Source organism: Protopterus annectens, chromosome 13.part0 (genome assembly GCF_019279795.1).
Source record: "Protopterus annectens isolate FY-2018-M chromosome 13.part0, PAN1.0, whole genome shotgun sequence".
NCBI lineage: Eukaryota > Metazoa > Chordata > Ceratodontiformes > Protopteridae > Protopterus > Protopterus annectens.
Window position 1 is genome coordinate 1260025428 of NC_056747.1, and position 15162 is coordinate 1260040589.

Below are 15162 nucleotides of genomic sequence, written 5' to 3' on the forward strand. Positions count from 1 at the left end.
TGAAATATCCAGGGAATTGTTATGGCTAGGCATGTATTGGCCCTAGGCCACTAGCCTAGTACCAACCTATGAACCTATATGTCTAACTCAATCAGGCTAGATAACTCGTACAAAAACTATCAAAAAGCAATTCGCCTTTCACTCCTTTTAGTGTAAATGAGTCAAGGATGAAAGGTGCAGTTTTGCCAAAGGGATTTTTCAGAGCATTTCAGTCTCTCCAGTCCTATTTGCCTGTTGTTTTTTTCCCTCATTTAAAGAGGAAAAGGTCCCCTTCTTCTGGGGTGGCATCCCTTCCAGATACAGAAGAGTAAGGAAGTGATTATGCATTTTAACTCTCTAGGTAAGGAGATTCCTTTCTTAGACACTATTCTCTTCCAATGCTATTCTCTCTGATACAGATGGATAAGCATTTGACAGAAAAACAAAAAGGGTTTACACCTCTTCAACGTTTTGGTCTTCACAGCTATAAACTGTTAAGCTCATATGGCCTTATCGCCACAGTTTCATACATGATTCAGATGCATTCCAATTTGCCTCCTCCTGATGCCAAATACCCCCTCACTAACAAGCAATATTCTGTACACTGCAGGTCACAAAACATACCTTAGTGTTCTTATGATGCAACATCCATAACATGGAGATTAGCTTGGCTCAGATGAGAGAGTCACCATGAGGATATTATCTAAGGATTGGGAGTCCAGTCCCCTTTGACAGCTCCTCTGCAGAGTTCATAAAATTCTTTGATGAAAGTAGCAAACTAATTCAGAAGGTAAAAAGTACAGTTTTGTACCTACCATAAATGTAGATGTTCGAAGATCCACATTGCTGCAGTCCTTACACTTGGGTAGTCCGCTGTCCTCGGTCGGCCCGAATATCAAAGTATAAGGCTGACGTCGGTCAGGCGCATTTGACTGACGTCAGGACGTCAGGGTACAAATGCGCATGACCGACGTCATATCCTCAGTCTTTTCTTGCCCCAGATGTCAGAAGACCCAAAAAATAAAGGTCAAAACCAAAAGACAGCAAACAACCAACCAACCACCCTTGCACTAACTATATGTACAATATATACAATATACACAAAATGTACAACCCAACCCACACAACCACCTCTAACCACAGAGGGGAAGGAGGGAGGGTACATTGGACTGCAGCAATGTGGATCTTCGAACATCTACATTTATGGTAGGTACAAAACTGTACTATGTTCTTCATCTCACATTGCTGCAGTCCTTACACTTGGGTAGAATCCCAAAGCAGAGGTAAGGGAGGATGGCTAACTACAAGGAAGCAGGAGCTGCCAAAATGCCCTGCAAAACAGCAGTGGCAAAACCAGCCCTGGACTTAGAGTAAAGTGGCAGGTGATAATGCTTAGAGAAAGTATGCACAGAACTCCAAGTAGCTGCCTCCAAAATATCCTTGGTTGCCACTCCCTCAAAAAGCTGTTGAAGTGGCAGTAGCCCTAGTGGAATGAGGCCTAATCCCAGCTGGAATCTCCTTGCCATGATGGGAATAACAGAAAGCAATGCAAAACCCAATCCACTTAGAAATAGTTTGTTTTGATACAGGCTTGCCCTGAGAACTCAAAGCAAAAGAAACAAACAACTGCTGAGACTGCCTGAAACCTTTAGTTCTGTCCAAATAATAACGCAACTGCCTGTGGACATCTAAAGTGTGCAAAATCTTTTCCCCTTTATTTTGGGGATTTGCATAAAAAGTAGGCAAATGAATAGTTTGGTTTAAAGCCACACTAGAAACCACCTTAGGCATAAAGGAAGGATTAGTACGTAATGATACCCTATCCTTATGGAAAATCAAGAAAGGCTCAACTGCCATAAGGGCCTGTAATTCAGAAACCCTTCTTGCAGAGGTAATGGCCAACAAAAAAGCAGTCTTCCATGACAAATATTTCAACTCAGCAGTAGCTGCAGGCTCAAAAGGTTGTAGAGTGAGTTTCTCCAACACAAAATTGAGATCCCAAGCAGGAGTAGGAGCCCTTCGTGGGGTCTTATATTCTTTGCCCCTCTAAGAAATTGCTTGAACAAAGGATGAGAAAACAATGGTGGGATGCAATCATAGTGAGCTGAAATTGCTGCAGCATGAACTTTAATAGAAGAGAAAGACAAACCTTTGTCTAGCAACTCAGTAAGATATTGAAGAGCCACACTCAAATTAGGCTCAGAAACATCAAAATCTTTTGCTGCACTCCAAAACAAAAATCTCTTCCATTTGTCTGCGTACACTTTCCTTGTACTAGGCCTCCTAGCTTCCAAAATAACATTTAAAACTTGCTGAGGAAGTGGAGGCCCACTATGGTTCAAAACAGAATATGCCAGGCTGTTAGGTGCAGAGAGTGAAGCTTGACATTTAGCAAATGGCTGTCCTCCTGCGACAACAGGTGTGGAATCGAAGGCAAAGGCCATGTAGGCTTCCGTACCAGACTCCTCAGTAATGGGTACCAGTGTTGTCGAGGCCAATTCGGAGCTATTAAAATCATCCTTGGCTTGTCCTGTCTGACCTTTAGAAGTACCTTTAGGAGGAGAGGCAGAGGTGGAAAGGCATACACATGAAGATTGCTCCAATTGAAAGAAAGAGCATCCACTCTCCAAGCTGTGGGATGAAACCTTTTTGTGCAAAACCTTGGCAGCTGATGGTTTAGTGGAGAAGCGAACAGATCTATGTCTGGAGTTCCCCATGACACTATCAATTTCTGAAATACATGAGGATCCAATTTCCCCCCGTGGGGATCCATAATTCGTCTGCTCAACACATCTGCTAAGGAGTTCTGTGCTCCTGGCAGAAACCTTGCCTGAAGATTGAGCTGTAAACTGAGAGCAGTCTCCCACAAAATCATTGCTTGCCTGCATAGAGGATAAGAATGTGTTCCCCTTGCTTGTTGATGTACCACATGACAGTTGTGTTGTCTGTTAGAATCAACACCTGCCCTGGAAGAAGTAATTCCTTGAAAGCAATTAATGCAAACTGGACTGCTAACATCTCCTTCATGTTGATATGTAGATGTTGTAGTCTGACAGGCCACTTGTTTTGTATCCACTTTCCATTTAGATGAGCTCCCAAGCTTTGTCTGAGGCATCTGTCGTTAAAATCTGACTCGCCTCTGGCCGGGTCACAGAGAGTCCCTTGTTTAGGTGACATTCCTGAGCCCACCACAAAAATTCCTTTTGAATGCAAGGTATTATTTGAATGACAGTGTCCAGATCCTGGCAGTGCTGTGTCCATACATTTTGAGATACCATTGTAGCTTCCTCATATGCAGTTTGGCATTGGGAAGTACCAGAATACAAGATGCCATGAACCCTAAGGCTTGAAGGACTGTCCTTGCAGTCAGCCCGGACTGATGAGATAGTTGATGGAAGTAAAGGGATAGACTCTTTTGTTTGTCCGGGTTAAAAGGCCATCTGGGATGCTGTATTCAGTCTCACACCCAGAAAGCACATGTCTTGAGAGGGTACTAGACTGGACTTTATTTCGCTCACAGAATACCCTAGGCATCTTAGCACTGCTATCACATATTCCAAATGATGAAGAAGCTCTTCTCTTCCTTGAGCCAGAATTAGGCAGTCGTCCAAATAAGGATAGATCTGTATTCCTTTTAGTCTGAAGAAAGCTATCACTGGAGCCAGAACTTTCGTGAACACTCTGGGCGCAGTAGATAAGCCAAAGGGCAATGCAGAGAACTGATAGTGAGAAGTCCCAGCTCGAAAACGCAAATACTTTCTGCAACTTAGTCTGATAGGAACATGAAGGTAAGCCTCCTTGAGATCCAAAGTTACCATCCAATGATCTTTGCCCAGCAGAGGTAAAAGCTGCTGCAACGTCAACATTTTGAACTTGGGAATGTCCAGATAAGTGTTGAGGGTAGATAAATCCAAAATTGGTCTCCACGTGTTCCCCTTCTTTGGTACTAGGAACAGGCGAGAATAAAATCCTAGGCCCACTTCTGGCCGAGGGACCGCTGTATGGCCCCTAGTCGGAGCAACAGAGAAACCTGTTTGTGAGCCTCTATTCTTTGTTGAGGAGGAACGTCTGGCATGCCTTTGAAAGGAGGCAAGGTATGGAAATAAAACCTGTAGCCGTGGTGTATGATATCCAATACCCATCTGTCCTGGGTAATTAAACTCCAATTTTCTTTGAAAAGTGCCAACCTTCCCCCCAAAGGTGCTGCCAGACGAGCAGGCTCTGGCAGCTGAAAAGGTAGGTCATTGGGTCTGCTTACGAAAGGACTGACCCCTGCCCTCACCCGAAGCCTGTGCAGGAGAACTCCCTGTTCTAGGCCTGAAAGAGCCCTGAGCTCTGCCCTTACCACGCCTAGATCTACCCCTAGACTGTGAATCATAAGAAGGATACGTCCACCCTTTAGTAGGCCAATTTCTACTAAACTTTGGAGGCTGGACCTGCAAAAAATCTTTAACAGTCTGCATAGACTTAGCCTTGTCTTCCATTTTCTTTAAAACTGTCTCAACAGGAGGACCAAACAACACGTCAGATTGTAAAGGAGCATCTAAAATCCTTGTTTTAACATGTTCAGACAAATTCTGATCCCTCAGCCAGGCGTGCCTGCAAAGAACTGACCCAGTGGCAGCCACCCTAGACGAGGCCTGTACAGCATCAAAACCACATTGCAAAGAATGCTTACCCACCTGTTCAGAAACATGCACTAAATCTTGCAACTCCTTACAATCAATACCTACTGCCAGAGCATCAACCTTAGATTTCAATTGTGAAAGGAGATAATTTTGGTATTTCAACATATGAAACTGGCAATTCAGAGCCCTCATAGCAAGAGTGGAAGAAGTATAGACTTTCTTGCCCCATCTATCCAAGGCCCTAGCCTCCTTGTCTGCAGGAACCGGATTCTTAACAACAGAAGCCTTAACACCTTTAGGCCCATGGCTAACAGTTTCTGGGTCTGCCCTAGGACTCTTAAAAAGATACTTATGAGCTTCAGGCACCCTGTAATACCTATCCGGCTTAACAGGAGCAGGAGGCAAAGAATCAGGATTAAGAGAAGCTTCCATAAAAACATCTTCCACTACATCCAAAACAGGAGGTATAGCCAAAGGCCTATGCTGGGGTAACAACAGAAATTCCCTAAGCCTTTTCCTGGAATCAGAGAAGTCCTGACCTTCCCACTTAAAATGCTCCCTCATGGAATGAAGAGTTTCTGAAAAAGAAAAATCCTCAGGAGGAGTAGCAGAAGGAGTAGAATCATCCACATCAGAATCAGAATAAGGAGAGTACTCCTGCAAGTCTTCAGCCGAAGACTCTGAAACATCTGAAGCCTGCTCAAAACCCCCCAGCTCAGGCTCCACCCTAGGCCTCTTATCAGGAGGGGGCATAGAACCCCTGATCAAAGTAATCAAATCTTCTGCCATTTTAAGCATATGCTTCTTGGGCACAGTTGAAGAGCTAGGGGTAACACTAACTGAAGCTAAACCTGGCCTGCCCCTGGGGGGAAGCCTTTGAAACAGAAGGAGAGGGCCTAGCCACCTTAGAAAGGGAGGGGAGTATAGTAACATGAGAAGCCCCCTCAGCCTGACTAGTCTCCTGAGAGGCCACATCTTGTAATAACAAGGTCTCCCCCTGAGAACACAAAGAAACCTCCGGTGGAGCCACCGGCTCCACCGACACCTCTAAAGAACCAGCGTCTGGTACAGACGGTTCTTCTATCCTAGGCTTAACTGCCTTGTCCTTGCACTTCTTTGAAGAAGCGGGCGGCGGAGCATCCGACGGCATTTTATAGTTACACCGCTTCCCAAAGACTAACCTCGCACAATCCAACCTTCTCTTAATAGTGCGTTTATTAAATCTAGCACAAGAGCAACAGCCAACAACGTCGTGCTCAGGCCCTAAGCAAGGAATACACAAAGTATGATAATCTTTATGCGGTATCTGTTTCCCACAAGAAATGCAATTATTAACTTTTTCTGACATCCGGTAAATGACTGAGGCAAGAAAAAACTAAAATATTCCCCAACGGGGTACTTAGCCAACTTTGAACTCGGTCTGAAACTTCTAAATCGAAAAATCTCAGAACGCCAACCGGCACTTGCAACACTGCTTCTGCATCGGACCATGCGGCAAAAAAGACTGAGGATATGACGTCGGTCATGCGCATTTGTACCCTGACGTCCTGACGTCAGTCAAATGCGCCCTGACCGACGTCAGCCTTATACTTTGATATTCGGGCCGACCGAGGACAGCGGACTACCCAAGTGTAAGGACTGCAGCAATGTGAGCTGAAGAACATCAGTTGTTTCAGTCTCCAGTTGCAAATTACAACAAAAATAAAAGTTGTGTAAGAACTTACCATAACCTTAGATGTCCTTCTCTTCCATGTTGCTGTATTCATTACAGTAACGAGGTTGCTGCCTGCAGATCCGCCACTCAGCTAGTACACCAAAGTCTGCTTCAGGAGGCTATGTGTTATGTCCCTTATCAGGGCCATAAACCGATGTAGAGTATAAAAAAGTGATGTATGCACATACCCTCTTCAGAATGAACTACAGCATACAGATGTACTCATGTGGGTTAAGAGAGGGTCCTAATAGGGAGACCCTTAGATTTACATGTTGACTAGACCTAGGGTAGTAGGTAGGCTGTGCTGTGTGTGGAGACTGGGGGAAAAAATGACTGACCCTCACAGGTAGACCATGGTATATTAGTTAGGGAAGGTAGAGGGGGGGGGGGGCAGGTAGGTGGGGCTGAATACTGCAAAGTACAGTTTTGTACCTACCATAAATGTAGATGTTCGAGTGCTAATACAGCTGCAGTCATAACAGATGGGTTTTCCTGCCGTCAGGCGGGTCCTCGGTCGGCCGAATTCCAAAGTCTAGGTCCGGCGTTGGATGTCGTCACTTCTTCCCTGACGTCAGTGCGACAGGGGTATAAAAGAACCAGCCGACGCCATTTTCTTCAGTTTTTCTTGCCCCAGATGTCAGGTGCCCCCAGAAGGAAGGCAAAACATAAATTTATGTAATAATGCAATGCAATAAAATCAAAAAACAGTAGTTGCAAGCAAATACACCATAAAAGAATACCCCAATCATGTTGTATGAGGAGGTGTTAGCCATTAGGCCTGTCCCAAGAGTGTAAGGAGGGAGGGAAACCTGGACTGCAGCTGTATTAGCAGTCGAACATCTACATTTATGGTAGGTACAAAACTGTACTATGTTCATCGTGCATACAGCTGCAGTCATAACAGATGGGTAGAATCCCAAAGCTAAAAAAGGGGTGGTAGGCACTAAGTGGAACTAGGAGGAGCCAGGATGCCCTGCAAGACTGCAGTGGCAAAGCCTGCTCTAGATTTGGAGTATAATGGTAGGTGATGGTGCTTGGAGAAAGTATCTACAGAACTCCAAGTGGCTGCTTCCAAAATATCTTTGGTAGGAACCCCCCTGAGGTAAGCTGCAGAGGTAGCTGTGGCCCTTGTGGAGTGAGATCTGATGCCTGTAGGTACAGTTTTACCATGAAAAGAGTAACAAAAGCGAATGCAGTGGGCTATCCATTTTGAGATTGTCTGTTTGGAAATAGGCTTCCCTTGAGCACCTGTAGCATAGGACACAAAGAGTTGCTCTGATTTTCTGAAAGGCTTTGTTCTGTCCAAATAATAACGGAGCTGTCTGTGAATGTCCAAAGAATGTAGTAGTCTCTTCCCTCTGTTTTGTGGATTAGGGTAAAAGGTAGGTAAGTGGATAGCCTGATTCAAGGCTACCCTGGATACTACCTTTGGCATAAAAGAAGGGTTGGTTTGTAAGGAAACTCTGTCCTGATGGAAAATGATGAAAGGCTGCATAGCCATGAGGGCTTGTAGTTCCGAAACCCTGCGTGCTGAGGTGATAGCCAGAAGGAAGGCTGTTTTCCATGACAAATATTGCAGTTCTGTTGAAGCAGCTGGCTCAAAAGGAGGCAGGGTCAGTTTTTCTAGAATGAAATTGAGGTCCCAAGCAGGTACTGGCTGCTTCCTTGGGGGTTTTATATTCTTAGCCCCTCTGAGGAACTGTCTTAAGAGAGGGTGAGAGAATAAAGGAGGATCAGTGTTGTATTCTGCAGAAATGGCTGAGGCATGGATTTTGATGGAGGAGAATGAAAGTCCACTGTTTAGCATCTCGGCTAGGTACTGTAATATTTGAGGTAAATTCAGTATTTCAGGATTCTGACCCTTTTTCTGATTCCAGGCAGAAAACCGTTTCCATTTTGCGGAGTAGGCTTTTCTAGTAGAAGGCCTTCTGGCCTCCAAAATGACATCGTGCACCTCCTTGGAGAGTAGGGTCTATTGTGAATTTAAGGAATCCTCCATGCGGCTAGATTGAGTGTTTTCAGCTGACTGTGAAGAGTTTTGAAGTTGTGCTGAGTCAGTAGAAGAGGCATTAGAGGAAGGATCCATGGTGGGGAATGCGTCAGGCTCCTCAGGAGTGGGTACCAGTGTTGTCTTGGCCAGTCTGGAGCAATGAGAATCATCTTTGGTCTGTCTGCTCTGGCTTTTAATAGACCTTTGGGCAGCAGAGGAAGAGGTGGAAAGGCATAAACTGTCATTGTTGTCCAACTGAAAGAGAGTGCGTCCACTTTCCAGGCCTGTGGATGAAAGGTCCTTGAGCAGAATTTTGTCAATTGGTAATTTCTGTGGGTGGCAAAGAGATCTATGTCTGGCCTTCCCCATGCTTGAATTATCTTTGTAAAAACTTGAGGATGCAATTTCCATTCGTGTGGATCTGTCATATTTCTGCTTAGGTTGTCTGCCAGCGTGTTTTCCTTGCCTGGCAGGAACTGTGCTTGAAGTTGGATTTGTAATTCCAGAGCCATGTTCCAAAGAGACATGGCTAGCCTGCATAGGGGGTATGAATGGGTTCCTCCCTGTTTATGTACCACATCACTGTGGTGTTGTCTGTCCTTATCAATAGCTGGCCTGGATGCAGTAGGTCTTTGAAAGCCATAATAGCATTTATTACTGCTAGCATTTCCTTTTGATTGATGTGTAGGTGCTTTTCTTTTTGGGACCATTTGCCCTGAATGCACCGATCTGTCATGTGCGCCCCCCAGGCGTAGTCCGAGGCGTCTGTTGTGATGACTTGATTTGCTTGAGGCTTGCAGAATGGGAGACCTATGTTTCTTTGGCATGCTTGAGCCCACCACAGAAATTCCTTTTGAAGACATGGAATCAGTGGTATAATTGTTTCCAAACTGTGGCTGTGTTGAGACCATAAGTTTTTTTAGGCACCATTGAAGTTTCCTCATATGCCGCTTTGCACATGGGATTAGTAGGATGCAAGATGCCATGAATCCCAGAGCCTGCAGGATTTTCCTTGCAGTCAGCCTGGTGAAGGTTGCCAGTTTTCTGAAGTAATGAGTTAGTTGCCCTTGTTTCTCTGGCGTGAGATAGGCCATCTGGGTGTTTGTATTCAAGCAGGCACCCAGGAAAATTATTGTTTGAGAGGGTATTAGTCTTGATTTCTTTTTGTTGACTGTGTATCCCAGAGAATTCAACAACATTATTACAAACGCCAGGTGTTTCAGAAGTATGTGTTTGCTGTCCGCTTGGATCAGGCAGTCGTCCAAATATGGGTATATCTGTATCCCTTGAAGTCTGCAGAAGGCAATTACTGATGTCAGGCATTTCGTGAACACTCTGGGCACAGTAGATAAGCCAAAGGGCAATGCAGAGAATTGATAATGGGTTGAACCTGCAAGAAATCTGAGGTATCTTCTGCAATCTTGTCTGATTGGGACATGCAGGTATGCCTCCTTGAGGTCCAATGTTACCAGCCAAGACTCCTTGCCCAGCATGGGAAGAAGCTGCTGTAATGTGAGCATCTTGAATTTTGGTACGAGTAAATACGTGTTTAGGATGGATAGGTCCAAAATAGGTCTCCAATCTTTGCCCTTCCTTGGTACCAGGAATAGTCTGGAATAAAAACCTTGACCCTGTTCTTGTGCAGGTACCTCTTGAATAGCTTTCATGTTCATGAGATCTGAAATTTGTTTTTGTGGCTCTGCCCTTTGATTGTGTGGCAGGTTTGGCATGTCTCTCATTTTTGGAAGGGTGTGAAAGTGGAATCTGTAGCCTCTGTCTATAATGTCCAGGATCCATTTGTCTTTTGTGACAATATGCCAATTTTTCGAAAATAACGCCAGTTGTTCACCTAAAGGTGCTGCCAATTGAGCCTTGCTTGACATGCAAAGGGGAAAGTCATTGGTTCTGCTTTCTGAATGGCTGTGAACTATCCTCACCACCTCTTGGTGTAGGTGCTTGCCATTGTCTGCCTCTAAATGATCCTTGAGATTGCCCTCTACCCCTCGGGCGCCTGTATCTACCTCTTTGAGGTCTGTCCGTGGCTGAAAAGGACCAATTTTTTGAAGGCCAGTTTCTACTGAAACGTGGAGGTTGTACCTGTAGGAAATCTTTCACTGTTTGCACTGATTTTGCCTTTTCCTCCATTTTCTTTAATACCTCCTCAGCTTTAACACCAAACAATACATCTTTTTGAAGAGGTGCATCTAGTAGTTTAGCTTTGACATGATCTGGTAAGGTTTGCTCTTTGAGCCAAGCATGTCTACGTATGACTGATCCTGTAACAGCAGCTCTACATGAGGCCTCTAAAGCATTAAAACCACATTGCAAGGAATTTTTACCCACTTGCTCTGCACTATGCAACAAATCCTGCAACTCCTTCAAGTCTGGTTGTTCAGGTTGTGACATTTTACTTTTCAACTGAGATAACAAAAACTGTTGATACTTTAACATATGGAACTGACAGTTTAATGCCCTCATGGTTAAGGTGGCCGAGGTGTATACCTTTTCCCCCACCTTTCTAAAGCTCTGGAATCTCTCTGAAGGTAATGGATTTTTGGCAGTGGAGGCCTTAATTCCCTTGGGACCCTGTGAAATGGTTTCTGGGTCAGCCGCATGGCTTTTGTATAGGAATTGGTGTGAATCAGGAACCCGGTAATACCTGTCAGGCTTGACTGGAGCTGGAGGTAAAGAATCTGGGTTGAGGCTGGCCCCTGAATACACATCATCTAGTATGTCTAAGACAGGAGGGATAGCCAGAGGCCTGTGCTGAGGGAGCAAGAGGAAATCCCTGCGCCTTTTCTTGGAGTCTGAGTAATCTTGGCCTTCCCAGTGGAAGTGTTCCCTCAAGGTATGCAAGGTTTCTCCAAAAAAGTAGTCCTCAGGGGGGGAGACAGAGGGAATGGACTCCTCTGCATCAGAATCTTCAAAAGGGGAGTATGAATGTTCCTGGTCTTCAGAATGTTCTGAAGTAATGGAGGCCTGGTCGGAGGAAGGGTATTCTTCCTCCACTCTGGGCCTTTTGTCCGAGGGGGGTTGGGAACCCCTGATAAGAGTAATCAAATCCTCAGCCATTTTGAGCATCTGCTTTTTAGGCATGGGGCCCCGTGGAGCTTGTCTTTTAGAATCCATGGCTGCTTTAGATTTAGTGAAAGCCTTAATGGAAAAAGAAGAAGGCCTGAAGACACCTTGAGAGGTGGCAGGCCTGTCTAAACTCTGAGTTTCCCCACCAAGAGTGGCTTCGATATCTGTAGTCAGGGTGTGGGCCGAAGAGCCTGCGACCTTGGGCACAGAAGACACCGCTAATGAAGTGTCATCGGTAGTCAGGGGCTGTGTAGGCGCCTCGCTGAGAACCGGAGCACCAGTAGTCGGCTTTAGCGTGGTGTCGGTAGAAGTCGCGGACCTCGTATGTCGGTCCTTATCTTTGCGTCTTTTACTCAAAACTGGAATCGGATAATCCGACGACATAATGTAATTAAACTTTTTGCCAAAACAGTGTTGGGCGAACTCTGCCCGACGCTTAATAGTGCGTCTGTTGAATGTAGCACAAAAACGACAGGCCGAGACGTTGTGGTCTGGGCCTAAGCAAGGAATGCAGAGGGAATGGAAATCCTTATGCGGTATTTGCTTCCCACATGAAATGCAATTATTAACTTTGTCTGACATCGGTCTGAGGCAAGAAAAGTTTCTCCAACGGGGTACTTAGCTTTCAAGAAGACTTCGGTTGAAAAATATTCGTAATCTCAGGAGCTGGCCGACCGGCACTTGCGAACTGCTTCTGCTTCGGGCGCTGCGCGGCAAGAAAGACTGAAGAAAATGGCGTCGGCTGGTTCTTTTATACCCCTGTCGCACTGACATCAGGGAAGAAGCGACGACATCCGACGCCGGACCTAGACTTTGGAATTCGGCCAACCGAGGACCCGCCTGACGGCAGGAAAACCCCTCTGTTATGACTGCAGCTGTATGCACGATGAACATCCAGCTCTAGTCTAAGAATATAGAGGTAAGTGATAGTGTTTGGTGAAGGTGTGCACTGAACTACAAGTTGCAGCTTCCAGAATATCCTTGGTTGGCACTCCTCTGAGAAAGGCTGCTGATGTAGCTGTAGCCCTGGTGGAGTGGGACCTAATGTTAGCAGGTACCGGTTTCCCATGATGCGTGTAGCAGAAATGTATGCAATGCCCTATCCATTTAGAAATGGTCTGTTTTGAGATGGCTTTTCCTTGTGATCCTGTAGCATAGGCTACAAAGAGCTGGTCAGTTTTTCTGAAAGCCTTAGTTTTATCCAAGTAGTAATGTAATTGCCTGTGAATGTCCAAAGAGTGCAGAAGTCTTTCTCCTTTGTTCTGGGGATTTGGGAAAAAGGTGGGCAAATGAATGGTTTGGTTTAGGGCCACACTGGATACCACCTTTGGCATAAAGGAAGGGTTAAGTTCGTAGAGAGACTCTGTCTTGATGAAAAATGAGGAAAGGCTCCACTGCCATTAGTGCCTGTAGCTCTGAGACTCTTCCAGCTGAGGTTATTGCTAGTAGCAGGGCAGTTTTCCATGAAAGAAATTTTAAATCAGCTGGAAAAGCTGGTTCAAAGGGTGGCAGTGTAAGCTTTTCCAGAACAAAGTTGCGATCCCAAGTAGGTGTTGGTGCTCTCCTTGGAGGTCTTATGTTCTTAGCCCCTCTGAGGTACTTTCTTAGGAGTGGATGTGAGAATAAGGGAGGATCCGTGTTGTAATGATCTGAAATTGCTGAGGCGTGGATCTTAATAGATGAAAAGTAAAGTCTTTTGTGCAACATCTCAGTTAAATATTGTAGAATCTGAGGAATGTTTGGATCAAGGGGATTTTGGCCTTTAGCCTGGTTCCAGGCGCAAAATCCTTTCCATTTGTCTGAATAGGTTTTTCTGGTGCTGGGCCTCCTGGCCTGCAGAATGACATCCATAACAGCTTTGGATAGAGGTGTTGGCTGGTTGTTTAGGTAATTTGCCATGCAGCCAGGTTTAAAGTCTTGAGCTGGCTGTGTTGAATCTGATTGTCTCGCTGGGTGAGCAGGTGAGGAATATGTGGTAAAATCCATGGTGGGCCGTGGGCCATGTTCCTTAGACTTGGATACCAATGCTGGCATGGGCAGTTTGGTGCAATGAGTATCATTTGTGGCATCTCTAATCTGACTTTCAGCAGTACCTTTGCTAGAAGAGGCAGTGGAGGAAAGGCATACACTGTTAACGTTTTCCAACTTAATGAAAGGGCGTCCACTTTCCAAGCTTGTGGATGGAATGTCCTTGTGCAAAATTTTTGCAGTTGGTAGTTTTGGGGGCTTGCAAACAGATCTATGTCTGGGTGTCCCCATTTTTGAGCTATCATTGCAAATACTTGTGGATCTAGTTTCCACTCGTGTGGATCCATGATGTTTTTGCTTAGGTCGTCTGCCAATGTGTTTTTCTTTCCTGGCAGGAATTGTACTTGTAATTGAACCTGGTAAGACAGTGCAGTGTTCCACAAGGTCATTCTTGCCTGCATAGGGGGTAGGAATGTGTGCCCCCTTGCTTGTTTATGTACCACATTACTGTAGTATTGTCCGTCTTTATTATTAGTTGTACTGGGTGTAAGCGGTCCTTGAAAGCTGTTAGGGCATTCTGTACTGCTAGCATTTCTTTTTGATTGATATGCAGATGCCTCTGATCTGTAGTTAATTTGCCCTGAATGCACTGTCCTGCCATGTGTGCTCCCCAGGCATAGTCCGATGCATCTGTTGTCATAGTTTGCCTGGCTGTGGGTAAGGTGAAAGGCTGACCCTTGTTGAGGTGACATGCCTGTGCCCACCATAGAAACTCCTGTTGAAGGCAGGGAATGAGTGGTATCATTGTTTCCAAGTTGTGGCTGTGCTGACTCCATACGCTTTTCAGGTACCATTGTAAATTCCTCATATGCAGTTTTGCAAATGGTATTAGTAGTATGCAAGATGCCATGAATCCCAAGGCCTGCAGAATTTTTCTTGCAGGGAGTTGGGTCTTTGTTGCCATTATTTTGAAATATTGAGTCAGCTGTTGTTGCTTGTCTGGCGTGAGATAAGCCATCTGGGCCGTTGTATTCAAGCTGGCACCCAGGAATATTATGTTTTGTGAGGGCACTAGTTTTGATTTCTTTTCGTTTACTGTGTACCCTAGGCAACTTGGCAACGTGTTCAGAATTGAAAGATCCAGAATGGGTCTCCATGCTTTGTCCTTTCTTGGGACTAGAAAGAGTCTTGAGTAAAATCCTCGTCCTTGCTCCTGTGTAGATACCTGTTGAATGGCTCTCATGTCCATGAGAGCTGTAATTTGTTTTTGTGCCTCTGCCCATTGATTTGGTGGCAGGTTTGGCATTCCTTTTATCCTTGGTAAGGTATGAAAGTGGAATCTGTATCCTTGAGAGACAATGTTTAGGACCCATTTGTCTTTTGTGATGATGTGCCAGTTGTCTGCAAAAAATGCTAATTTTCCTCCCAAGGGAGCTGCCAGGAGAGATTTTCTTGATAGTTTGAGAATTGAGTCATTGTGTTTGTCTTCTGCTAGCTTGGGGCCTGTCTTCTCCTCCTTTCTGGGTAGCAGTACCCCATTGGCGAGGTTTGTAAGGGCCTTGTGACTGACCTCTGCCCCTTGGGCGTCTGTATTTGCCCCTCTGTGATTTGTCAGAAGTTGGAAAGGACAGTTTTTTTGCTAGACAATTTCTGCTGAAACAAGGGGGTTGTACCTGCAAAAAATCCTTGACCGTCTGCATAGACTTTGCCTTATCCTCCATTTTCTTTAAAACCTCTTCTGCTTTGACACCAAATAATACATCCTGCTGTAAAGGTGCATCCAATAATTTTGCTTTAACATG

At 45.1% G+C, this 15162-nt stretch overlaps 1 protein-coding gene across 1 annotated transcript in view; it reads right to left on the reverse strand.

The window, feature by feature from the left end:
* Positions 1–15162, reverse strand: part of NPEPPS (aminopeptidase puromycin sensitive) — a 1948381-nt gene that overhangs the window by 706517 nt on the left and 1226702 nt on the right. The gene's annotated exons all lie outside the window — the stretch shown is intronic.